Source organism: Notamacropus eugenii, chromosome 7 (assembly GCF_028372415.1).
Source record: "Notamacropus eugenii isolate mMacEug1 chromosome 7, mMacEug1.pri_v2, whole genome shotgun sequence".
NCBI lineage: Eukaryota > Metazoa > Chordata > Mammalia > Diprotodontia > Macropodidae > Notamacropus > Notamacropus eugenii.
The window spans coordinates 51,754,277-51,780,706 of NC_092878.1; the positions used below are offsets into that span (position 1 = coordinate 51,754,277).

Sequence of the window (26,430 nt, forward strand, 5' to 3'; positions counted from 1 at the left end):
ACATAAGAAGCCGAGCCCTGATTCCTCAAATGACACTTTACCCATCTCCAATGGACTTGGGTTTCTCAGTCTCGCATTATAGTTTTATTGGATAGGGTCCTAGCTCTAGAAGTCAATTAGCAATGTTTTCTCTACATTTAGCAGGAATTTCATCTCTTTTAGAGGCTATTAATTTTATTACAACCATAAGATGTGAATTCAAATCCAGCCTCTTACAGGATCTCAGTCTCTTCACGCATAAAGTGCGGATAATCATGTACCTACCTCCCAGGATTTTAACCGAGGTACAAATGAAACAATAAGTACTCTGCCAATTTTAAAGCACTAGACAAAAGTTAGTTGTTGCTATCGTCATATGTACTTCTATCATCCTACCACTTTGTCTGACTTCTACAGAGACTCCGTTGCCTTTTTCTATCTAGATTGGGGAGCAGAAAAGTTCAATTAAGTCAATTAACCATAAGTTATCTTTTGATGACTTCACCAGTTGAATTTCTTGTTTCATTTTTCAGCCATGTCCAACTCGTCATGACCCCTTTTTGTTCTGGGGGAATGGAGGAATTGGCAAAGATACTGGAGTGGTTTGAGGTTTCCTTCTCCAGCTCATTTTATAAATGGGGAAACTGAGGCAAATACGGTCAAGTGACTTGCCCAGGGTCACAGAGTTAGTAAGTATCTGAGGCCAGATTTGAACTCAAGAAGATGAGTCTTCCTGACTCCAAGTGTGGCACTCCATTCACTGAGTCACCTGGCAGCTTCTGTTGAATTCCTACTTGTCCTTTAAAGCACATATAAATGCCACCTCCTCCCAGACGCCTCCTCTAAGATTTCATCTAGCATGTGTCTTGCAGGCATACTTACTATGTATTATGGCTATTTTTACTGACACCTTATCCTCTATTAGACTATAAATTCTACAAGTGCAGGGATTATGTTTTATCTAAACTTTGTATGCTCCTAGCACCTAACAGTATTCTATACATACATAAAATAAACATTTACTAAGGGTTTGGTGAGTTGAATAGAATTGAATTGAATTGTCTTACCCTCATACTCCCCCAGAAAAATTACTTCACAAGCTGTCTCACAATTTTAAAATATGAGAAATACGTCAAATATGTCCAACAATTTTAATCACTTGAGGGCTTAAGGGGTTAGGGTTATGCCTGCTCACTTTTTCTTCCCTACAGGAAAAAAAATACATGTGATCAATCTGGTGGGGGAGAGGGGAAAAAAAGGAAAGAAGAGTCTGACCTCTAATGAGAATAACATCCTTTTCTCCCAGTCTTTGACTCTTTATACCCCTATCCAAGACCCCTTGTAGGAACCATGTAAAACTTAAGTGTAAACTACTGTTTAGAATCTTCCCTAAGGGGAGAGGTACTCAATGCACAATGTAGATCAGGTATAGAATACCTCTTTATTTCCTCTACACACACAAGACCCATATATACTCGTTGATAAAAGACTTAAAACAAGAATACAGTAATACAGGAAAAGAGAAGGAATAATACAGATAATTCTCTTTTAAAGATTCATTGAGCTCTTCCAATAAGGAGGTTGCTTTGTTATCTCAAAGCACAAGACCCTATACCCAGAAAATTTCCAGAGAGACCCTGGTCCACATTCCCTAGTGATGACCCAGCTCCCCCATAGGGCCATGCGTGCACAGAGTAATCTCAAGTACGCAGACTACAATAATACATACAATTTCCAATAAAGAAAGTGGAGAAAGTTTGGAGAATCTGGCTTCTAATGAGAATAGTGTTTTTTATCTCACATTCTTGAACTCTTTATACCACTACCCTAGGGTCCTTATAACTCAACTGACATTACTGAAAAGGTGGGGTTTTTCTCTTTAAAAAGGCAGCAAAAATTATGCATCATTCAATAATTCTGGTTGTCATGTAAGCTAATGTGTTAAATTCATTTACGAAAGGATAGGAGCATTATTCCATAGTGCAGAAACAGGTAGCACAAGATACAGTCTCAAACCCTTAATATAGATTTAGCATCCACATCATTGTAGAAAAAAATCAAGCACTCATTTTCTCTTGGTGACAGATCCAAACAAAATATTCAAGAAAGTGAAAGGTGACTGTAAAGACCCCAAAGTTTCATCCTGAGAACAGTTCTTCTCTTTGAATGTTCAATTTCTGATGCCGCTATGCTCTTTTTTTAGGAATATTTGAATATGTTCTAGTTCATTAAATATCCATTTTTACCCCTGTAGAATTATACTCAGCTTTGCTGAGTAGGTTATACTTGGTTGTAATCCTAGGTCATTTGCTTTCCAGAATATGATATTCTGTCCCCCTGCTTCTTTATAGTTGCAACTGCTAAATCTTGTGTGATCCTGACTGTGGTTCCATAGCATTTGAATTTTTTTCTTTCGGTTCTCCTGATGCATTTTATCCTTGATGCTGGATCTCTGGATTATGGATATAATATTCCTTGTAGCTTTTATTTGGGGATTTCTTTCAGGAGGTGATCAGTGAATTCTTTCAACATCTGCTTTGCCTTTTGGTTCTGAAATATCTGGGCAACTCTCTTGTATAATATCTTGAAATATGATACTTAGGCTCTTTTCTGTTGTTCGCAGATTTTAGGTAGACCAACGTCTCTTCTAGATCTGTTTTCTAGGTCAGTTGTTTTTCAACTGAGATATTTCACATTTTCCTCTATTTTTTTTAGTCTTTTGATTTTGTTTTATTGTTTCTTGATCTCCTGAGAAGTCATTTAACTTCCACTGACCAGTTCTAATTTTTAAGGAATTATTTTCTTCAGTGAGATTTTGTACTTCTTTTACCATTTGGCAATTCTGATGTTTAAGGAGTTATTTTTTTATGCCTCTTTACTAAGCTGTTAATTTTTTTTTTTGCAATTTTTCTGGCATTTGTAATTTTATAATTTTCATAAATAGCTCTCATTTCCCAGTTTTTTCTCAATCATTCATTTAAATTTTTTAATCTTTTTTTTTTTTTTTTTGCTTTTTAAAAAATCCCTTTCTTTAGCTTTTTTAGAAATTCTTGTTGGATTTATGTCCAACCTGAATTGCTTTTTTTTTTCTTTGAGGCATTGTTTATAGACGTTTTTAAGTTATTGTCTTCTTCAGAGTTTGTTTCTTGAGCTTCCCTTCACTATAGCAGCTACTGTGGTCAGGTTCTTATTTTTTCATTGTTTGCTCACTTTTCCAGCCTATTTCTCAACTTTGGACTTTATGTTGTATTTATTATATTGTATTATGTTGTATCTCCCCTCTCAGAAGAGATATCTGACCCTAGCATCTTTTTTGTTCTGCTGCTGCTTTCACAGCTTTCACAATATGGTATGATCTAGAAAAAGGTCTGTTCAATGCTTTCCTGAATTGCACTTTACTCCTTACATGAATAGGGCCTCTGCTCCCTGGTGACTAAGACTGTTCATCTCTGCCCTAGAAATGTGACCCAAAACTGGGTGATGAGTAACGGAACTTCAAGATGGCACCTATTTTCACTTCTGGTTCTGGTATAGGAGTCTCCTGGGATACCTTTCTGCCCTGGTGTTCAGTCCCTTTACCATCCCTGAGCACTGAGCTGGCCCCTGTTTCTAATGCTGCAGGCACAACCCAACAGGGCCACCACAGACTGGGGCTGCTTCCATTGGACCACTCTTGACCAGCAATTAGCCCAGTGTCTACAAACCTATCTATCCTTTTAAGCTGTTCCAGACTGGGAAAATTACTCACTGTGACTTTTTCTTGGCTTTCCCACTCAGAATTGGGTTTTACATTTTCCCTATAATTGTAAAAGAGGTTTTGGGGGAACTTCAGCAAAGCTGTGAATTCTCACTCTGCTACCTTGTCTCCACCTCCCCTGAGAACAGCTCTACCTGGAATAAATGCCTCATCATCATTTCTTCTGATTGTATGATAAAGATTAGCTACCCTTTTCCACATAGTATCATAGACCACAATATCTCACAAAGAAGACAGCCTTTCTGCCATCAACTAGGTCTACCTGGTACTTTTTTTCACTATGTAGGAACTTTTTTTAGAAGACGTTGGTATGATTCTGCAGAGACATAAAAATAGAACTGGAAATGTCTTAGACGTCATAGCAGCTTTTCAGAGAATAAGCATTCTGAATGAAAAAAAGTATTTATTAAGCACTTCCTCTGTCAAGCAGTGTGCTAAATTTTGGGAATATAACTAGGAAAAAGAAAGACAGTTCTCGCTTTCAAGGAGTTTCTACTCTAACTGAGGGAAACAACACGTTTTTTAAAAGGTTCAGCTACAAGGCAGGGGAAAAGACCCCGAAGCGAGGAAGCCAGTGGGGCAGAAGTCAAGGCTTAGCATTCTCAGATTGCTAAGTAGTTCTATTGAGAATAAGGAGGACTGTAAGGCAAAGAGGCAGGGTAGATTGTAAGTAAGGACTGTAAGACATTAGATTTTAGTGGCAGGATAAATGGTAAGGCTCAGTGTCCTCAGTCTCAAATCCTACCTCATCCAAACCCTGAGAGCAATTGAGCAGTTTGGGACAAGGAAGAAGGCAAGGAAAGATGGCAGCCCAGTGTTGGTGAGTCTTCTCTCTACCCAACCTTCAGGTCTTAACTAGGGAAATGAAAAGCACCAAAGAAATAAAGAGTGATAAGCATTCCCCAAAAGGTACATGGCGTCATATGATGGAAAAAGGCACATTATTTGTAGTCAGGAGAGATCTTGGATTGAAATACAACTCATATGATTACTGGTAACACAACTTTGTGTACGTCACAGCCTCCTTGAGTGCTTCCTTATCTATAAAAAGGGAATACTAATACATACTATACCTAACTCACAAGGTTTTTATAAAGAAAGAATTATGTTAGTTTCATAGAATCATTTAGATGTGTTATTATTAAATTTCTAGTTCAGATCATGAAAAGTTCCTAATAATTAAAGAAAAATGGAATAGGCAACCTTGGGAGTCCATCATTGGAGGTCTTCAAGCAGGGGCTAACATCAAGGAAGCTTTAGAGAAGATTCCATTTTAGATCTGAGTTGGCACAGGACCACTTCTGAGTTCCTTTTCATTTCTGAGTTCCTGTGAATCTGTGATGACCTAAAAATCCTCAGGCAAGCCAAGGCTACTACTTAATTCCTGGTTGACTCTAGAGAATTTTTCCAACTCACATTCATCTAGATTCTGTTCTCACTTTGTGTTGTTCTTGGAATAAAAGTTGACTTGAGTCCTAACTATGTGACACAGAAGATAGAGTGCTGGGCCTAGGATCAGGAAGACCTGAGTTCAAATCTAGCCTCAGACACTTACTAGGTGGGCATCCCTGGGCAAGTCACTTAAACTTCTATTGGCCTCATTTTCTTTAACTGTAAAGTGGGGATAATAAAGTACTGATTTCACCAGGTTGTTGCAAGAATCAATAAGGTAATAATTGCAAAGCACTTAGCATAGTGCCTGGAACACAGTAGGTGTGTTCCTCTAGTAAGCTAGAAAAGGAAATGCCAAACCACTGTGCCAAGAAAACCCCAAATGGATCATGACTGAAATTACTCAACAACAATGTGTGATGAACCCAGAAGGCCTGGGATCAGGGGAGATTCTCTACTGCCTGAAAATCATGTCATTAAACCACAAAGACCTTGCCTGGGGACTCTGGACATCTTCCCCAGGATGATAAGACAGGAAAAAATACTGGCCCTGAAGTCAGAAGACCTAAGTTTATATCCTGCATCTGACTCTTACTAGCTGTGTGATCACTGGCCAATACCCACTCTGAACCTCAGTTTTCTCATCTGTAAAATGAGGATTTTAAAAAATGCACATAGTACTTATTCCACAGGGTTGTTTCAAAGATGAGATGAGGTAATGTGCATGAAACACTTTGAAAATCTGCAAAGAGCTTTATAAATGTCAGCTGTTATCAATATTCCAATACAGTTGTCTCTCAGACACACATGCAGACAGAAAGTGGCATGGTAAAATCTACTAGATTATAAACTCATGAAGGCAAGGATCACATCTTCTTGAAACTTTGTACCTCCCTCTAGGTATTCCACAGTACTCTTCATGTAGTAAGTGCTTAATAAATGTACGCTGGGTTGAATTCTGAAGCTAATATAGTCAGTCTCCAATTTTTAACACAAAAATGAGTTCTCATTCCTGGGTTGTAAAAGCATAAGTCTAAGCATGTTACTCTCCTGCTCAAGAAACTTCAGTGAGTCCCTATTGCTTCTTTGATTAATAACAAATTCTTCTAGTTGGCACTTAGAGGCCTTTAAAATCTCTTTCCAATCTATCTTTTCAACTGATTTTACATTATTCCTCCCTCATGCATCCTGTGTTGCAAACAAGCCCATTTGTTGTTGTATGGCATTCCATCTCTCACATCAGTGCCTTTTTTCAGGTGGTCCCATATATACTTGGAATGCTCTCCCTCCCTCACCTTTACCTTTAGTTTCATTCCAGACAACTCAAGTACCACCTCCTACACAAGATTCTTCCTGATTGTATACTCTCCCTGGTGTTCTCCAACCCAATCAAAATTACTCTTTATTTAATTGGTCTATTTTAAAAATTTTATCTGTGTACATATTGCTCTACCCAGCAGAGTATAAGCTCCTTGAGAACAATAATATCTAGAATGTACAGAGAGCTTTGTTGTGGTCTCATTGTTTTCAGTCATGTCCAACTCTTAGTGATCTATTTTAGGTTTTTCTTGGCAAAGATATTAGACTGGTTTGCCATTTTCTTCTGCAGCTCACTTTACAGACAAGGAAATTGAGGTAAACACGGTTAAGTGACTTGCCCAGGGTCATACAGCTAGGAAGTGCCTGAGTCTCGATTTGAACTCAGGTTTTCCAGAGGCTCTCTATCCACTGCACTATTTAGCTGCCCTAATATCAAGTTTTAAGGTTTGCAAAGTGCTTTACAAATGTGACCTCATTTGATCCTCACAACAACCCTGGGAGGCAGGAGTTTTTATTATCCCCATTTTTGTTGCTGCCGTTTGTCCTTCATTTGCAAAGCAGACCAACGATATCACAGTGAAGATGAGGAAACTGAGGTAGACAGAAGTTAAGTGTCTCCCCCACAGTCACAAAATCAATACATGTCTGAGTCCAGATTTGAGCTCATGGCTTCCTGAGATCCATTGCTCTACCCCCTGAGCCATCCAGATACATAGGCTTCAAAAAAGTCTTCAGAAAAGTCACTAAGGAGAATGCAACGTAAACTGTTGCCTTGCTGATGCCAGGGTATCATAGCTACAGTTTTAAGCTTACCTAGGTTTTCCTTGCTTTTAGTTGTTCACATTTTTTCAGAGTATATTTGGAGGGGGATAAAGGAGGATTGAACTCAGATGATGAGTATGGTCATAAGATGGTGGGATCATAGACTCAGAGCAGTAAGCAACATCAGAGGTCACATATGTCAACCCAACTCATTTCATAGTCAAGTCCATTCAGATCAGCATTTATTAAGCATACATCATATCAGGCACTGTGTTAAACACTAATAATACAGAGATAAAAATAGAATATTCCTAAAAATAGGAATTCTAAGAAGCCGAGGTATAAAGGGAGTGTATTCCAGGCAGCTAGGGGGCAGCTAGGTGGTACAGTGGACAGAGTGGCAGGTCTAGAGTCAGAAAGAGCTAAGTTCAAATCCAGTCTCAGACACTTATTAGCTGTGTGACCCCAGGCAAGTCACTTAACGCAGTTTGCCTCAGTTTCCTCATCTGTTAAATGAGCTGGAGAAGGAAATAGGAAACTGCTTCAGAATCTTTGCCAAGAAAACCCCAAATAGGTTCAGAAAGAGTCAAACAATTGAAATGTCTGAACAAGAAGTGGGGGCCAGCCTGCATAGTCATGGAAGTCCTTGACAGCCCTTCGTGGGTGTGGATTTTGCCAGGTTTCACTAGTAAAATGTATTCTGGTTTTTCAGCATTTCTTGGCAGAAAGTTGGGTTGAGGATGACATTGGTAAACTTATTATTGGTTACTTCTTCCATGTAGAACAAATGTATCTCATTTTCTAGAGATTGTTTTCCATCTTTAAAATTTCAATTTATGTGCCTGAGATTTAGTTATCTCTGGAGCTCAGATGGGTTCTAAATGTTCCCCTATACACACACACACACACACACACACACACACAAAAACACACACACACACATACACATACCCCAGACATACTTGCCCATGGAACATTTCCTCACCCCATTCATGTTCTGCCCTTTTCCCCCAGACAGTAGAAGCTAAAGACAACCAGGGAACATTAGTAGCCTCATTCGAGCATGTCCATTTTGGAAAGCAGAGACACCCATCATTCATTGTCTCTATCCAACCTTGAACTCCTAAAGGAAAGGACCCATAGGATATTCATCTTGCATGAGAACCAAGGGAGCAGGCACCTCCAAGATCTAGTCTATGCCTTCATTTTACAGAAGAGGAAACTGAGGCCCAGTGAATTGAAATGATTTGTCCAAGGTGGCGGCTGGGATCTGACCTCACATCTCCTGCCTCCAAACCCGGAGCTCTTCTGTGGATGCTTAAGGAATTCTCGAGGTTCTAAAGATGAAGAACTGCTTCTCTTTCCTGACTTAACTCTCTACCATTCATTCATTCCAGAAGACCGAAAGGAGAGATTCTCTGCTGACTCTATTAGAAACCTCTCCAGTTAGTGCTAATGGGGAGTTCAGATGATAGCTCCCTAGCAGGGAAATGAGAGTCACTAATGGGAAGTTGGGGGGGATTAGGGGATGGGGGGAAGGGATTTATGTTTCAGTAGCATTTTTAATTATGACACCAGGATGACTGCTTCTTGCACAGAAATTTAGCATCCAAGATTTACAACCCTTAAGACAATTTTTGCCTTTGTTGTCAAAAAGCCCAGTTTGTGGGATGGCTGGCAATGACAGCATGGCCGTGGACTTGTGTCACACTGCCCCCTACGGGTTCAAACTCACAACATCTTCAGAGTTGCAGAAAACCAGCCTGGGTTTTGGTTATGGCCAAGCTACAGGGGCACCCAAGCCAGGATTTGCCCACACCATACAACACCCCCCCCCCAAAAGAAAGGACCATGAGACCATCTAAAAACACTAAAAACCTCCCTTGTTCTTTTTTCTTTTTGCCACCAAACAAAGAAATGATTTGCTTATTTGTTTCCAAATGCTTTCCAGTATAGGAGCTTTGAGCCTGGCAACAAAAATTAAGTTTTCTAAAAACCAGCAGATACGATTCTTCTCCTTCTTCTTGTGGGTGGCAAGCATCTTCAAGAGATTTTTTCCCTTTTCATGATATGACAACAGGGGGAATTTTTTTTTCATAAAGCAGCTGATGAAATTTTAACTAATCCCCCCAGCCAAAGGAAAGCCGTATTACAAACGGGGCATCAAAGGGATGGCAGAATTTTTTTTCCGCTTCAAAGACATTGTTGTGCAATGCTCCAGAAAGACTCTGAGCTATGGGAGAGAAGCAGAGCTGGAGGGACCGCTCAACTCACATGTACATGCACAGGGTACACCCATGGGTGACTGAGAGTGGTCCTTCCCCACACAGACCCCCATACCATTTGTTTAATTGTACTGGTGCTGTACACTTAGAAAGGGGCCTTGCCTTTACCCAGAAGCCAATGCAGCAGGAAAAAAAATCAAGGAAATTGTTTTTTTCTTTCAGTTGACCTGAGGAACCTGAAAGCTAGGAGGCCATGCTCTATCTCTGTCTCTCCTCACAAAGGCCTCACTTCTGGCCCTCCCCACCTACAAAACCACTGAGTCAGTTCCTTAAAAAGGAAGAAACAGCATCCAATGTCATTTTAAAAAATTCTCAGAGTCTTCTTTGTAACATAGGTACCAACTTGTATTGTTTCATCACTGGGATGATAAAATTAGAAGTCTGAATCAAAAGAAAGAGAGAAGTGTTCTTTAAAAAGTCAGATTTTTTTCTGCGATGCTAGACATCTTTAAAAAGCAAATCCGGGTTGATGTAATTATTTTTCAAATGATCCTCAATAAATTTCTGATCAAAGCCATGACTATGCATGATCACAAAGGACCCATGATGCAGCACACTGCCCACTTCCTGACAGAGACAAGATGACCTCAAGATGCAGAACGAGACAGGTATTTTTGGACATGGACAATGGGGAGATTTATTTTGCTTTGCTATATATAGTTGTCATAACAGTTCCCCCTCCCACCCCTCACCCCCTGCCATGGGGTAGGGGAGATGGGAAGGAGGAAAAAAATTAGTGCTTGCCAATTTTAAAAAAGTCTTTTAATTTAGTCTCTCTTTTTTTTTCTAAGCATTCAGGGTTATGTTACTAAATTTAGTCTTAACCTAGTAGTTGGTTTTCACCGTGACTATATTCTAATGACTTAAAAGAGGGGTTACAAAAGTTACTTTAGTGAAGTTCAAGTTAGAATAGATCCTACCAAACTTCTAGTATATAAGTGGTGACAGAATATACATCTGTTTTCTGAGGACATACATTTCTACATAATAGAATTCATCACTAGATTGGTCACAACGTGAGGTTTTTTTGGTCACAGAAAATGTTTTCTTTTCCTTTACTTTTTTAAAAAAAAATTTCTATAGGTGCTTTCTTTTTAAAACAGCCTAATCATTTCTTAGTGGCAAGTAAGTGGAGCAGCAGATGGAATGCTGAGCCTCCAGTCAGGAAAACTCATTTTCCTGAGTTCAAATCTGACCTCAGACATCAGCTGTGTGACCCTGGGCAAGTCACTTAACCCTGACTGTCTGTTTCCTCACCCAGAAAATGAGCTGAGGAAGGAAATGGTAAACCACTCCATTATCTTTGCCAAATAAATACACAAATAAATAAAATAAGATAATCGGGGTTACAAAGAGTCAGATATGACTGAAAATGACTAAACAACAACAAACCATTTCTTAATCAATAAACAAGCATTTATTAAGCATCTGCTATGTACCAGTCATTATACTAGGTGCAAAAGAGACCGAGACAAAAATGAAATGCTTTCAGAACTCGAGGAATTTGCATTCACAAACCTTCCCCTACTTATACAGGACACTTCCTTATAATAAAGAAACAGAGTTAAGCAAAACCCGCTATGTCTGACAGTGTATGCAAGGTTCCATACCTGTTGTCCACCACCTCTATAATGAGAGAATAGTAGGATCATAAAAGTTGGAAGGAATCTTAGAAATCACATAGTCCAACTCTCCCATTAGACAGATGGGGAAAACTGAGAAATAGGAAAATTAACTTGCTAGACCAAGGTTGCACAGGTAGAAAGAGACAGATCAAGATTTGAAGGTTCACTAATTCAAAACCCAGCAGTCAATTTCCATTGTTAATATTGTTCAATCATTTTTCAGTACTGTCTGACTGACCCAATTTGGGGTCTTCTTGTTCAAGATATTGGAGTGGTTTGCCATTCCCTTCTCCAGTCCATACTACAAATAAAGAAACTGAGGCAAACATGTTTAAGTGACTTGCCTAGGGTAACGCAGTTAATAAGTGTCTGAGGCCAAATTTGAACTCAGGGAGATGAGTCTTCCTGACTTCCAGTCTAATACTCTGTGCACTATGGTGCCACCTAGCTGCCCTCAATTTTCATTGCATCACACTTAAGAAGGCAATATATTTTTTCATCTATCCTTGGACTCAATGGCTACTCATCACTCTTGGCCGCTAGGTGGTGCAATGGATAAAGCACCAGTGCAGGAGTCAGGAGGACCTGAGTTCAAATCTCACCTCAGACTCTGGACACTCACTAGCTGTGTGTGCAAGTCACTTAACCCCAATTACCTCATCCTGGGTTATCTTCAGTCATCCTGATGAATATCTGGTCACTGGATTCAGATGGCTCTGGAGGAGAAGTGAAGCTGGTGACCTGCACACCCCTCCCTCACTCAAAACAAAGTCAAGTGCAAATCATGTCATCATGTCTCTGATGGCATGGTCTTCTTCAGCAACGAAGGATGAAAACACACTCACTACACTTAATCTAAGTTCAGATGCCACTTAGTGTTGTTTTCATTCATGTTTCTGTGCATATTATTCTCCTATTTGTTTCATATCAATTTATAGGCTTATAGACCTAGCTCTAAATTTAGAGCTAGAAGGGCTCTAGAGGCTGTTTAGTTCCACCTTAATGTTTTACAACTGAGGAAACAGAAGCATGGAGAAGTTAAGCATCTTGCCCAGGAATACATAGATAATGAGTTCATACAAGTCTTCCCTTGTTTCTCTAAATTCTTCATGTTTATAATTTCCAATATATGATAATATTCCATTATGTCTATACACCACAATTTTTTTAGCCATCCTCTAATTGATAAGCATCCACTTTCTTTTTAGGGGATATCTTGGTTTACTTCTTGCTATTATTAAAAGCACTGCTAGGAATATTTTTAATATAGAAAAGATTTTCCATCATTGATATCTTTAAAAGAAATGCACAGTAATTTATCATTAGAACCAAAAAATGTGAATAATTTAATTTTTTTACATAATTTCAAATTATTTTCCAGAATGGTTGGGCCAATCCAAAATACCACCTACAATGGATTAGTGTGTCTTTCTTCCTTCAAACTCTACAATATCGACTGTTTCTATCTTTTAGCATCTTTGCATGAGACAAAGCATAGCTTAGTAGAGAGAGAACCAAAGAGAGGACTAAAAAGATATATTTAAGTCTGCCTGTGTTCCATATTGGCTATGTGACTCCAGGCAAATTATTTAATGTTTGGGTACCTTAGGGTCTCATGACTTTAAATAGTAGAGTCATTGCCAATCTCCTTCAGTAGTAGGAGTTCGTTATACCCATGAAATTGGAAGACTACTTCAACAACATCTTTGAAAGTATAAAAAGAGGTGGATGGAGCCAGGATGCCAGAGTAGGGGCAGGAACCCGCCTGAACTCTCCCAAATTCTCTTCTAAACAACTTTAAAATAACACCTAAAATCTAAATCTGGAGGGGCAAAGCGAATAAGAAGTTGAGATGAAACAATTTTCTGGCTCAAAACAAGAAAGGTGTATCATACTGGGGTTGTGATTGGGCTTGGAGCATAACACAGGCCAGCCACAGCCACACCAGTAGCAGGCCTTGGAGGTAATGTAGTGGCAGCAGCAGCAGATTTAGGAACTTTAAGCCTACAGACAGTGAGGAAGGTTGGACAACTGGACAGAAAGAGATTACAATGGACCCTTTACTGGTGCTGATTTTAGGACCTAGTTGTGTTATCCATATGCAAGTCCAGTTCATAGTCCCAGGGCAAAGAGGAGCATGAATGCTTGAGGTGCCAAGGGAACAGGAACCCTGGATGGAGAAGAGTGCTTATGGTCACTAACAAGGGACCAGGGACTCTGGTCTCAATTCTAGAGCCAAGAGGAACACTAGTACCTGCAGCCAGAGGAGAACAAGGTCACTTCCTAGATAAAGACCAGAGCATAAGCCAGGAGAGCAGTGATCACACCTCTCTGCAGATCATACAGACCCTAAAAGTTGGCTTTGAAAACAGCATCATCAGAAACCTGAAACTTGAGATAGTGACTCCTATACCACAGCAGCAGAGCCCAACTTTAACATAAAGATAAAAGTCAAGATTAAAGATGAAAGAGAGCCATCAAAACTGACAAGAAGGAGGAAACCATAGTCTCCAGGTAAGTGAAGCCAGAAGGACGGACCTGTAGAAGCTCTTCCCCCACAGCCCATAAAATACATATAAAAATGGCTCTAAACAAATTCTAGAGCAGCAGAAGCCACAAAACTACAGAATGAAAGAGATTTACAGCCCAAGACAGCCTGGAAGGCCAACAGGAAAGGGTTATCATGCCGGGCTTGGAGGAAAGTGCAGCCCATAAGCATAGCCCACTCTTGGCTGTGCGGTGCATCACAGACAAGATCAGAGCAGGCTTCAGGGTGAAGAATCACAGCTGCAGTTCCCAAATATCTCAACCTACAAATGTCAAAGACAGCTTCAAAAGCCAGTGAGAAAGCTCTTTCACTAGGATGAGAAGAGAACACTGTCTAACACTGGCCCCAGGTGGCTATAGTGTCCATTTTTGGAGCCCTCTGCCTAAAGACCCCAGGGGAATTCAGCCACCAATCTGAATTTCAGCCTTTAGTGGCAGCTCTTGGGGGAGGAGAAGCACTGGCTGGTGGAGCTGGTGGAGGCTCTGGAGAGGGAATTCAACTTGGAGATCCTCAGCAGAAGAGCTTATGGTTGCTCCCAAACCACAGCTCAGGTCAGGAGAGGAGCAAACTCCTTTCCTTTGATTGTGTCACCTTGGAGGAACTGAGAACTTACAGGTCCTTAGAGTATACACTCCTCTTGACAAAGGACTCAAAAGTCAAGTAAAAAGGGAAAAAAATAAGACTATAGAAGGTTACTTTCTTGGTGAACAAGTATTTTCTTCCATCTTTTCTGATGAGGAAGAACAAAGCATACCATTAGAGGAAGACATCAAAGTCAAGGCTTCTGCACCCAAAACTTCCAAAATAAATTTGCAATGGTCTGAGGCCATGGAAAAGTTCAAAAAAGATTTTGAAAATCAAATAAGAGAGGTGGAGGAAAAATTGGGGAGAGAAATGAGAGCGATGCAAGAAAATCATGAAAAGCAAGTCAACAGCTTGCTAAAGGAGACCCAAAAAATGCTGAAGAAAATAACACCTTAAAAAATAGAATAACTCAAATGTCAAAAGAAGTCCAAAAAGCCAATCAAGAGAAGAGTGCTTTAAAAAGCAGAATTAGGCAAATGGAAAAGGATACTCAAAAGCTCACTGAAGAAAATAGCTCTTTCAAAATTAGAATGGAACAGATGGAAGCTAATAACTTTATGAAAAGCCAACAAATTGCCAAACAAAACCAAAAGAATGAAAAAAATGGAACACAATGTGAAATATCCCATTAGAAAAACAACTGACTTGGAAAAATAGATCCAGGAGAGACAATTTAAAAATTATGAGACTATCTAAAAGTCATGATCCAAAAAAGAACCTAGACATCATCTTTCATGAAATTACCAAAGAAAACTGCCCTGATATTCTAGAACCAGAGGGTAAAATAAATACTGAAAGAATCCATCGATCACCTCCTGAAAGGGATCCAAAAAGAAAAACTCCTAGGAATATTGTAACCAATTTCCAGAGTTTCCAGGTCAAGGAGAAAATACTGCAAGGAGACAGAAAGAAACAATTCAAGTATTGTGGAAATACAATCAGGATAACACAGGATCTGGCAGCTTCTACATTAAGGGATCAAAGGGCTTGGAATATGATATTCCAGAAGGCAAAGGAACTAGGATTAAAACCAAGAATCATCTACCCAGACAAACTGAGTATAATACTTCAGGGGGAAAAAATAGTCATTCAAAGAAACAGAGAACTTTCCAGCATTCTTGATGAAAAGACCAGAGTTGAACAGAAAATTTGACTCTCAAACACAAGAATCAAGAGAAGCATGGAAAGGTAAACAGGAAAGAGAAATCATAAGGGACTTACTAAAGTTGAACTGTTTACATTCCTACATGGAAAGAGAATGTTTGCAAATCTTGAAACTTTTCTTAGTATTTGGTTAGTTGGAGGGATTATATATATATATATATATATATATATATATATATATATATATATATATATATATATATATATATATATACATATAGACAGAGGGCACAAGGTGAGTTGAATAGGAAGGGTTGATATCTAAAAAAATAAAATTAAGGGGTGAGAGAAGAATATATTGGGAGCAGAAAGTGAGAAATGGAATGGGACAAATTGTCTCTCATAAAAGAGGCAAGAAAAAGCTTTTTCAATAGTGGGGGAAAGGGGAGAGGTAAGACAGAAAAACTGAAGCTTACTCTCTTCACATTTGGCTTAAAGAGGGAATAACATGCACACTCAATCTGGTATGAAAATCTATCTTACACAGCAGGAAAGTAGGGGACAAAGGGATAAGTGGGGTGTGAGGTGGATGATAGAAGGGAGGGCAAATGGGAGGAGGGAGTAATTAGAAGTAAACCCTTTAGGGGAAGGACAAAGTCAAAAGAGAGAATAGAATAAATGAGGGACAGGATAGGATGGAAGAAAATATAATCTTTCGCAACATGACTAATTGCTTGATTTCTAAGTAGGGATGGTTGGGGAGGGAGGAGGGAGAGAAGTTGGAACTCAAAGTTTTAGGAATGAGTGTTGAGAATTGTTTTTGCATGCAACTGGGAAATAAGAAATACAGATAATGGGATATGGAAATCTATCTTGCCCTACAAGAAAAGAGAAAAGATGGGGATAAGGGAAGGGAGGGGTGTGATAGAAGGGAGGACAGATTGGGGGAAGGGATAATCAGAATGCATGGTGTTTTGGGGTGGGGGAGGGGAGAGATGGGGGAAAAATTTGGAACTCAATCATGTGGATATGAATGCTGAAAACTAAAAATTAATTAAAATTAGAAAAATTAAAAATATAAGTCAAGAAACAGGCTCAAAAAATGAGCAAACAACCACAAAAAAAAGAACCTGACCTTAAAAAGTTGTTATGGTGACAGCAAAGATTAAGATACAAACTCAGAAGAAGATGATGATATCAAAACAGCTACAATCAAAACCTCAGAGGAAAAAGAATATGAATTGAACACAAGCACAAGAAGAATTCCTAGAAGAACTCAAAAAGTATTTTTAAAATCCAATTATGGTAGGTAGAGGGAAAAAATAGTAAAAGAAATGAGAGTGAGGCAAGAATATTATAAAAAAAGAGCTCACAGCTTAGTAAAATAGGCACACACAAAAACTGAAGAAAATAACATCTTTTAAAAAAAAAAAACCCAGAAGTGGTTAAATATAAAAAGAGATACAAAAAAATCACTGAAGAAAAACTCCTTAAATGTAGAATTGATCAAATGGGAAAAGAGGTACAAAAACTCACTGAAGAAAATAAATCCTAAAAAATTAGAACTGGGCAAGTGGAAGCTAATGACTCTATGCGATATCAAGAAACAATAAAACAAAGCCAATAGAATGAAAATAGAAGCAAATGTGAAATATCTCTTTGGGAAAACAGTTGGCCTGGAAAATAAATCAAGGAGAGGTCTTTTAAGAATTACTGAACTGCATAACATATGACTAATGTGGAAATATATTTAGCATGATTCTACATGTATAATCTATATCAGGTTGTTTGCTGTCTTGGGGAGGAGGGAAGAAAGAGTGGAGGGACAAAATTTGGAACTCAAAATCTTATTTAAAAAAAGAATATTAAAAACTATCTTTACATGTAATTGAAAAAGATAAAATACTGGGAGGGGGGAATTATTGAACTACCTGAAAGCCACAATGAAAGGGAAAAAAAAGAAAAACAGCCTAGACATCATATTTTAAGAGATTATCAAGGAAAACTGCCTTAGAACCAGAAGGTAGCATAGAAATTAAAAGACTCCACCAATGACCTATTGAAAAAGATCACAAAATGAAAATTTCAGGAATATTAGAGCTAAATTCCAGAGCTCCCAGATAAAAAAGAAAATACTTCAGGCAGCCAGAAAGAAACAATTCAGATATCATAGAGCAATGGTCAGAATCACACAAGATTTAGCAGTTTCCATTTTGAAGAACTGGAGAGCTTGGAATACGATATTCTGGAAGGCAAAGGAGCTAGGATTATGACCAAGAATAACCTACCCAACAAAACTGAGTATAGTCTTTCAAGGGGAAAAAACTGATACTTAATTAAATATAGGACTTTTAAGCATTCCTGATGAAAAGACCAGAGCCAAATAGAAAATATGACAGTCAAACAGAAGACTCAAGAGAACCATAAAAAGGTAAACATGAAAGAGAAATCATAAGGGATTCAATAAAGTTAAATTGTTTACATGTGCATATGGGAAAGTGATATTTGTAACTGCTAAGAAAATTTCTCATTATCAGGGCAGTTAAAAGGAATATACATAGACAGAGGGCATAAATGTGAGTTGACTATGGTGGAACAATTTCAAAAAATAAAATTAAGAGATGACCAAAAAAAAGAATGAAGTAGGAGAAGGGAAAAGAGAGAGGAAGAATGGGAAAAACTATCTCACATAAAAGAGGAACAAAAGGAAGAGCTTTTACAGTGGAGAGGAAAATTGGGGCAGAGGGAGGAAGCAAGTAACAAACCTTACTCTGATTGGAATCGTCTCAAAGAAGGAATAATATACACACTCAGCTGGGTATAGAAATAAATCTTACCCTACAGGGAAGTAAGTAGGGAAGGGGATAGTAGAAAGGGGGTTGAGAGAGCAGAGGGTACATTAAGGGGGGTAAAACCGAATTTTTAAGAGGGAAAGGATATACAGAGAGACAGAGAGAGAGACAGAGAGAGAGACAGAGAGAGAGACAGAGAGAGAGAGACAGAGAGAGAGAGAGAAAACACAAGCAAAAATAGAATACAAGAAAATAGTAATCATAAGTAATCATAACTATGAACATAAAAAGGAAAGGAAATAGGAGAATAGACTAAAAATCAGAATCCAACAAAGGAATGCACTTGAAACCGAGAGACTCATAGAGTGAAAATAAGGGGCTGAGAAGCAGCTAGGTGACATGGTGGATAGAGCACCAACATGGAGCCAGGAGGACCTGAGTTCAAATTCAGCCTCAAACACTTGACACACTGGCTGTGTGACCCTGGGCAAGTCACTTAACCCAAATTGCCTTGTAAAAATAAATAAGGGAATGGATCAGAATCTATTATGCCTCAGCTGAGGTGGAGGGGAAAAAAGCAAAGGTAGCATTATGACCTCAAACAAAACAAAAGCAAAAGCAAAAATAGATAATCAAGGTAACTGCATTTTGCTAAAAGGTACCATAGTCAATGAGGTAATATCAATAATAACATAAATGCAACAAATGGCATAGCATCCAAATTCTTAAAGGAAAAATTAAGTGAGTTACAGAACAAAATAGGTGGTAAAGCTATACTAGTGGGGATCTCAACTTTCACCTCTCAGAACTAGATAAATCTAACAATAAAACTAAAAACACGGAAGTTAAGGAGATAAATAGAATTTTAGAAAATGATTTAGAAATTTTAGATATGATAGAACTCAATAAAAATTGTATTCAATAAAGGACTGTGGAAACATAGATTAAAAATTAATTGGAGACCAAATAATTGAATGTTAAAGAATGAGTGGGTCAAAGAACAAATCATGGAAACAATAAGAAATTTCATTAACAAGAATGACAACAATGAAACAACATACCAAAATTTATAGAATGCAGCCATAGAACTACTTAGGAGAAGTTTTATATCTCAAAACACTTACACCAGTAAAATAGAGCAGATCAATGAATTGGGTATGCAACTTTTAAAAAATTAGAAAAAGAATAAATTAAAAATCCCCATTTAAACACCAAATTGGAAATCCTGAAAATCAAAGGAGAATTTAATCAATTGAAGCTAAGAAAATTACTGAATTAATAAAAAAAAAAACAGGAACTGGTTTTATGGGAAATAAAATACATCAACCATTGGTTAATTTGAAAATTATTTCAAATTTAAAATTTGAATTTTAAAAAAAGAAAACCAAAATACTAGTATTAAAAATGAAAAGGGTGAATTTACCATCACTGAAGAGGAAATTAAAGCAATTATTAAGAGATATTTTGCCCAATTATATGCCAATAAATCTGATAATTTAAGTAAGATGGATGAATATTTGCAAAAATATAAATTGCCCAGATTAAAAGAAGAGGGAATAGAATACTTAAATAACACCATATTCAAAAAAGAAATTGAATGTCATAGATGAGTTCCCGAAGAAAAAATCCTTGAGACCAGATGGATTCACAAGTGAATTCTACCAAACATTTAAAGAATAATTAATTCCAATTCTATGTAAACTATTTATAAAAATAAATGGAGTCATACCAAATTCCTTTTACAATGAAAATATAGTGCTGATACCTAAACCAGGAAGAGAGAAAACAGAGAAAGAAAACCACAGACCAATTTCTCTAATGAATATTCATGCAAAATTTTTAAATAAAATACTAACAAAATTACAGCAACATATCATAAAGATCACACATACCAGACAGAATTTATACCAGAAATGCAGAGCCTATTCAATATTAGGGAAATTTAAAGCATGATTGACCATATCAATAACAAAAATAATAAAAATCATACAATTATATCAATACATGCAGAAAAAGCTTTTGACAAAATATAGCACTCATTCCTATTAAAAGCACTAGAAAGCATAGGGTTGAATGGAGCTTTTCTTATAATGCTAATTACTATCTATCTAAAACCAGCAAATATTATCTGTAATGGGGATAATCTAGAAACCTCTAATAAGATCAGGAGTGAAGGCATGCTCACTACTACCACTTCTATTCAATATAGTACTAGAAAAACTATCTATAGCAGTGAGGGAAGAAAAAGAAATTGAAAGAATTAGAATACACAATGAGGAAATAAAACAATATCTCTTTGCAGATGGTATAATGGTATAGTTAGAGAATCAACTAAAAAACTAGTTGAAGCAACAACTTCAGAAAAGTCTCATTATCAACAGCATTACCATTATATCATCACAAAGTCAAGCAGGATGAAATAGAAAGAGAAATTCCATTTAAAATAACTATAGACAATATAAAATACTTGGGAGTCCACTTGCCAAGACATTCCAGGGACTATGAAAATGACAGAACACTATTCATACAAATAAAGTCAGATCTAAATACCTGGAGAAATATTAGTTGTTCTTGGGTAGGCTGAGCCAATGTAATTAAGGTGATAATACAAACTAAATTAATTTATTCAGTGTCATAGCAATCAAACTACTAAGAAGTTATTTTATGGAGCTAGAAAAAACAGTAATAAAATTCATCTAGAAACACAGACAGTCAAAAATATCAAAGGGATCAATGAAAATAATGTAAAGAAAGATGGCAGTTCCAGATCTTAAACTGCATTGCAAACTGGCAGTCATCAAAACAATCCGAACTGGCTAGGAAATAGAGTCCTGAATCAATGGGAATAAATTAGGTTCACAATACGCAGGTATAAACAACTAGGGCAATCTAATATTTGATAAAACCAAAGATCTAAGCTTTGGGGACAAGAACTCACTATTTGAAAAAAAAATTGATGTGAAAACAGGCAGGTAATTTAGTGAAAATAAGTATAGACCAACATCTTGCACTGTATGAGATAAGCTCAAAATGGATACATGATTTAGACATAAAAGGTGATATCATAAGCAAATTAGGAAATTGTGAGGAAAAAAATTACCTGTCAGATCTATGGACAAATAAAGAGTTTATGACCAAACAAGAGGTAGAGAAGATCATGGGAAGTAAAATAGATCATTTTGATTACATGAAATTAAAAAGGGTTTGCACAAATAAACCCAATGCAAGCAAGATTGGGGGGAAAGCAAGAAACTGGGGCAAAAATATCTACAGCAAGTTTCTCTGATAAAGGTCTCATTTCTCATTCTCGAGAATCGAGGCAAATATATAAGAATATGAGTCATTCCTCAACTGATAGATGGTCAAAGGCTATGAATAGGCAGTTTTCAGAAGAAGGAAAAACAATCTATAGCCATATGAAAATGCAAATTAAAACAACTCTAAAGTACCACCTCACATCTATCAGATCGGCTAATATGACAGAAAAAAAATGACAAATGTTGGAGAAAGTGTAGAAAAATAAGGACACTAATGCACTAATGTTGGTGGAATTGTGAAGTCATCCAACCATTCTGGAGAAAAATTGGGAACTCTGCCCAAAGGGCTATAAAACTGTGCATATCCTTTGACCTAGAAATAGCACTACTAGGTCTGTATCCCAAAGAGATCAAAGAGAAAGAAAAAGGAGTGGTTTGTACAAAAATAGTTATAGCCTTTCTTTTTGCGGTGGCAAAGAACTAGAAACTGAGGGGATACCCATCAATTGCAGAACGACTGAACAGATTGTTGTACACGATTGTGATGGAATCTATTGTGCTATAATTAGTGGTGAGCGGGATGTTCTTAAAAACCACTTGGGAAGACTTACATGAATTGATGCAAAGTAAAGTGAACAGACAGAAATTGTATGCAGTAACAGCAATATTGTGCTATGAAGAACTATGAATGACTTAGCTATTCTCAGCAATAGAATCATCCAAGACAATTCTGCAAGGCTTTGAAGAAAAATACAATCCATCTCCATTAAAAAAAATAAAAATAAAACCTGATGGAGTCTGAACACAAAGTAAAGCATATTTTTTTTACTTTATTTTTCTCTGGGGTTTTCTTGTCTGCATTTCCTTTTGCAACATGGCTAGAATGGAAATGTTTTGCATGACTGCATATGTGTAATCTTTTTCAAATGGATTGCCTTATAAAGGAGTAAGGAAGAGACAGAGGGAAAAAACTTGGAACTCAATATTTTAAAAACCAGGTGTTAAAAATTTTCTTTTACATATAATTGAGAAAAAAAGAAAATAATTTATACTTTGATTCTTTTTGATATATATGATCTCATATATATATATATATATATATGATGCTAAGCTTAGCATCAGAAAGTAATATATTTGAGTTAATTTTCTATTTATCTTGGTTATCAGACTTCTATTAGACATGTTTGATGCAAATAATTTCCTACTTAACAGCAACTCTTCTCATTCTAATTGCATTTATTATGGTCATGCATATACTTTTAAATTTCATGGGATCACAATGATCTATTCTATGTTTTGTGATTTTTCTCTTGTTTGTTTATTTAAAAAATTTCCCTAAGCAGTTATGAAAAGTATTCCTTTACATTTTCTTCTATTTTATGGTATAGGTCGCATTTCAGTTGCTCATCCATTTAGAACTGATAGTATGGGGTAAAATATGCTAGTTTGACACTATTTTCTGCCAAAATACTTTCCCAATAGTCCCTCCTCCAAGTAGTTTGTGTTCTTACATTTGCTCTACTGGGCTACTTTACTGAGTTCATTTGCTTCTGTGTCCTGCTTGTATAATCTGTTCTACCTACATAAATTCCTCCAGACCATATAGTAAGGTGAAGTTGTGATCTGCATAGATTCTAGAAAAACTCACACTGGTGAAATAACAGATCCTTGAAGTATTGAAATAAAGAGTAAAACCCTGGTGAGCTCTCATCCCCAGCATTCCCAAATATATTTTAATATCCACACCAACACCTAAAAAGAAGCATGGGTTTAAATTCTGAGCCCCCCAGAAAACAATTTTAAGAACAATGATTGTTTTAAAAGCAACTTTGAATGACTGTGTCATTGTGACTATCTTAAATATCTAAATTAACTGCAAAGGACCTATGAAAAAGATACTATCTGCATCCAGAGAAAGAACTAATAAATAGAAGTACTTATAGAATGATTTTATGTATATATGTGTGTGTATATATGTGGTGTGTGTGTATATATATGTGTGTATGTGTGTGTGTGCATATTTGTTTCTAATGGCAACCATCTCTAAGGTGTCTAATGGCAGCCTAAGGAGGGGGAGAAAAAAGGGGGGGGAAGCTGCATGATAACTTTATTATATATTTAAAAGGAATAGAAAGCTATACATAATAGATTTGAGTTTCATGTGCAATCATTCTTTTAATTCTACTGTTACAGAAATGCTTGTTTTATTTCATAAATTAAAAGTAAATAAAATCTTTAAAATATTACCTTCAGCCTTTGGAAATGCTAAAATTAACTGAACTCTAGCCAGTGGTAATCACATATTACACTGTCACAATAAACATTTGTTAAATGTCTACTAAGTGCTAGCCATGGTGCTATGCCCTGGAGATACAAAAAGAGGCAAAAGGCAGTTCCTGTCCTTAAGGAGCTCATAATCCAATGGGCAATATATCTGTTACACTTAGCATAGAACAGATCTGAACTTAACAGGGGACTTATGGAACCATAATTTCTTAACCCCAAATAGTGGCTTAATGCTAGAGATTTCAGATTCCTAAAGGAGATAATTTTTATAATTTTGGTAATTTCAAATCCCCTGTATGATAATCATACCAGCCTATGAGTAAGACCTGTACTCATAGTACCTTTCTTAGTGTTCTAGATTCCCTTGAGACATTTTGTTACTGCTCGCTAATGTCTGCAGCAAATAAAGCTAGAATACATTCATAGCAGGGCTCTCTCACCTATACACATCCTTTCATTCTTCTTCCACTCTATCCTTTCCAGTCTAAGTAGCCAATCAATAGGCGGAAACTGGCTGATCATTTTCTGTGTCTATGTGGTTTAAATGGTTGCTCTAGAGCTAAAGGGGAAAAAAAGACTGCTCTCTAAAGACTTACAAGTGGGGGGAAATGTCAGTAGAGAGCAGCAGTACATTTATTTCATTGCAGACAACCTCCAAACCTCATTCCGTAAAAAAGATTTTTCACATTGCATGGTCCTAGAGAATAGCCCAGCTGTTCTCTTTGACTAACCTCTGTTTTCCGCTCCCATTCATAAAGCCTCAAGATTTATCCGTGTGCTGTCTCCTTGCAGATCTGTTGAAGTTTGAGCTTTAATTTAGAGTCACGTGGCTGAGAGGGATCTTGGCAGGGCATTCAGTACTTTCCACCCCTGGTTAGTCAATTCACCAACCAACATGTACTTGTCAAAACTTTACAATGTACCCGGTAGAGGTGTTTTTGAGAACACAATGAAGACATGGTCTATACTCCCAGAGAGCATGATAATAATCTTATCTCAGTGATTAAATTAGTACACCTGCACAATTGTGTAAAGTTGTTTGATCCTGAGTTTGAAATGGTAGGCAAAAAGGAAGAAAGTACAGTGTGGTGTAGTGGAAAGAACGCTGATTCTGGAGTCAGAGGATCTGGATGTTTCAAATTTCAGATATGGTGTTTCCCACTTGTGTGACTGTAGACAAGTTATTTACTCTCCCGAGGCTTCAGTTTCCCCAACTGTAAAATGAAGGAGTTGGACAAGATGCTCTCTGAGGCCCCTCCCAGATCTAAATCTCTGTGATTCTAAGAACTGTGCTAACTGAAATTGTCATAGTGGAAAGAGTGCTAAGCTTAGCATCAGAAAGTCCTGGGTTCAAATTCTGCTTCTGACCCTTAACTAGTAATGTGATTGCCAGGCTGTATATGCCTCTTATCTAAAAATATGGCTAATAATCCCTCCAGTGTCTACTTTACAGGGTTGTTATGAGACTTAAATGTATATACAGTGAAACTTTAAAGCACCATATAGATGGGGGTTTTGCAAGGCAATCGGGGTTAAGTGACTTGCCCAGGATCACACAGCTAATAAGTGTCAAATGTCTGAGGCTAGATTTGAACTCAGGTCCTTCTGACTCCACCACTGGTGTGCTATCCACTGTGCCACCCAGCTGCCCCATAAATGTTTGTTATAATTATTCCCAGTCGGATTTCTCCAAAAGGTGGGTAGGAGAGCACACAATTGAGGTAGAGAAAACAGCATGAGCAAAGACATGAATGAACCTGTCCTAGGCACAGTGAATAGATCTGTCTGAAAAGAATGGAGAGCATGGAATGGGGGGAGTGGAAAATGAGGGTGACTAGGTAAACTGGACCAGATTACAAAGAACCTGAAAAGCTGGAGGTGTTTGTACCTGACATTGTAGTTAAGACAAAGTTCTGACACATCCTTGGGCAGGGAAGGGACCTAACCTAAGCATCATTCTAAAAAAATGAATTCAGCAAGAGTAGGCAGGACTTTTGTTTGCTGTTATTTGAACCCATTTGGGGTTTTCTTGGCAGAGATATTGGAGTGGTTTGTCATTTCCTTCTCCAACTCATTTTACAGATAAAGAAATTGAGCCACACAGGGTTAAGTGACTTGCCCAGAGTCACACAGCTAGTGAGTATCTGAGGCCAGATTTGAGCTCAGGTCTTCCTGAGTCCAGGTATGGCACTCTATCCACTTACATCACCTAGTTACCCAGTATGCAGGATAGGGAAAGGGAAAGATTGGCAACAGGGAGATCAGTTTGGAGGCATTTGCAGTAAGCCATATATAAAGGGATAAGCATATAGGTTAGGATGATGACAGTAGAGATAAAAAAGAAAAGTCAAGCGATGAAAAACATAAGCTTTGATAGAGGATCAGAAACAGAGAAGAGAAGGAGTTAATGATCATTCTAACTTTTCTAGCCTGGAGCCCTAAAAGAATGTTTTTAAAAGAAGTGGAGAAGTTACCATTTAGGATCATGATGAGAACACTGGAGTTTGTCAAGAGGTATGGGTTCAAGTCCTAGCTCAGCTATTTAATTATTGCATCACCTTGAGCAAGTCCCTTCTTTTTTTGCTCCTCTATTTCCTCATGTATACCATGAGTAGTTACATCCAATTCTACAAACATTTATTAAGCACCTGTTATATACAATACACTCTGCTACCTTCTAGATGAGTGAGAGAATTAACAGGTATTAAGTACCTACTATGTACCAGGTACTGGGTTAA

General features: G+C 37.5%; 1 long non-coding RNA gene across 4 annotated transcripts in view; it reads right to left on the bottom strand.

Moving 5' to 3' along the window:
• The window catches only part of LOC140514198 (uncharacterized), a 138,138-nt gene extending 113,559 nt beyond the window's left edge, over positions 1-24,579 (bottom strand). The window contains exon 1 of one of the 4 annotated variants that reach the window (XR_011970467.1): positions 24,424-24,579. This is a non-coding gene — a long non-coding RNA (uncharacterized lncRNA). The remainder of the gene's footprint in view (positions 1-24,423) is intronic. The other 3 variants (XR_011970465.1, XR_011970466.1, XR_011970468.1) reach the window with 3 other exon arrangements.
• Positions 24,580-26,430: the final 1,851 nt, after the last annotated feature.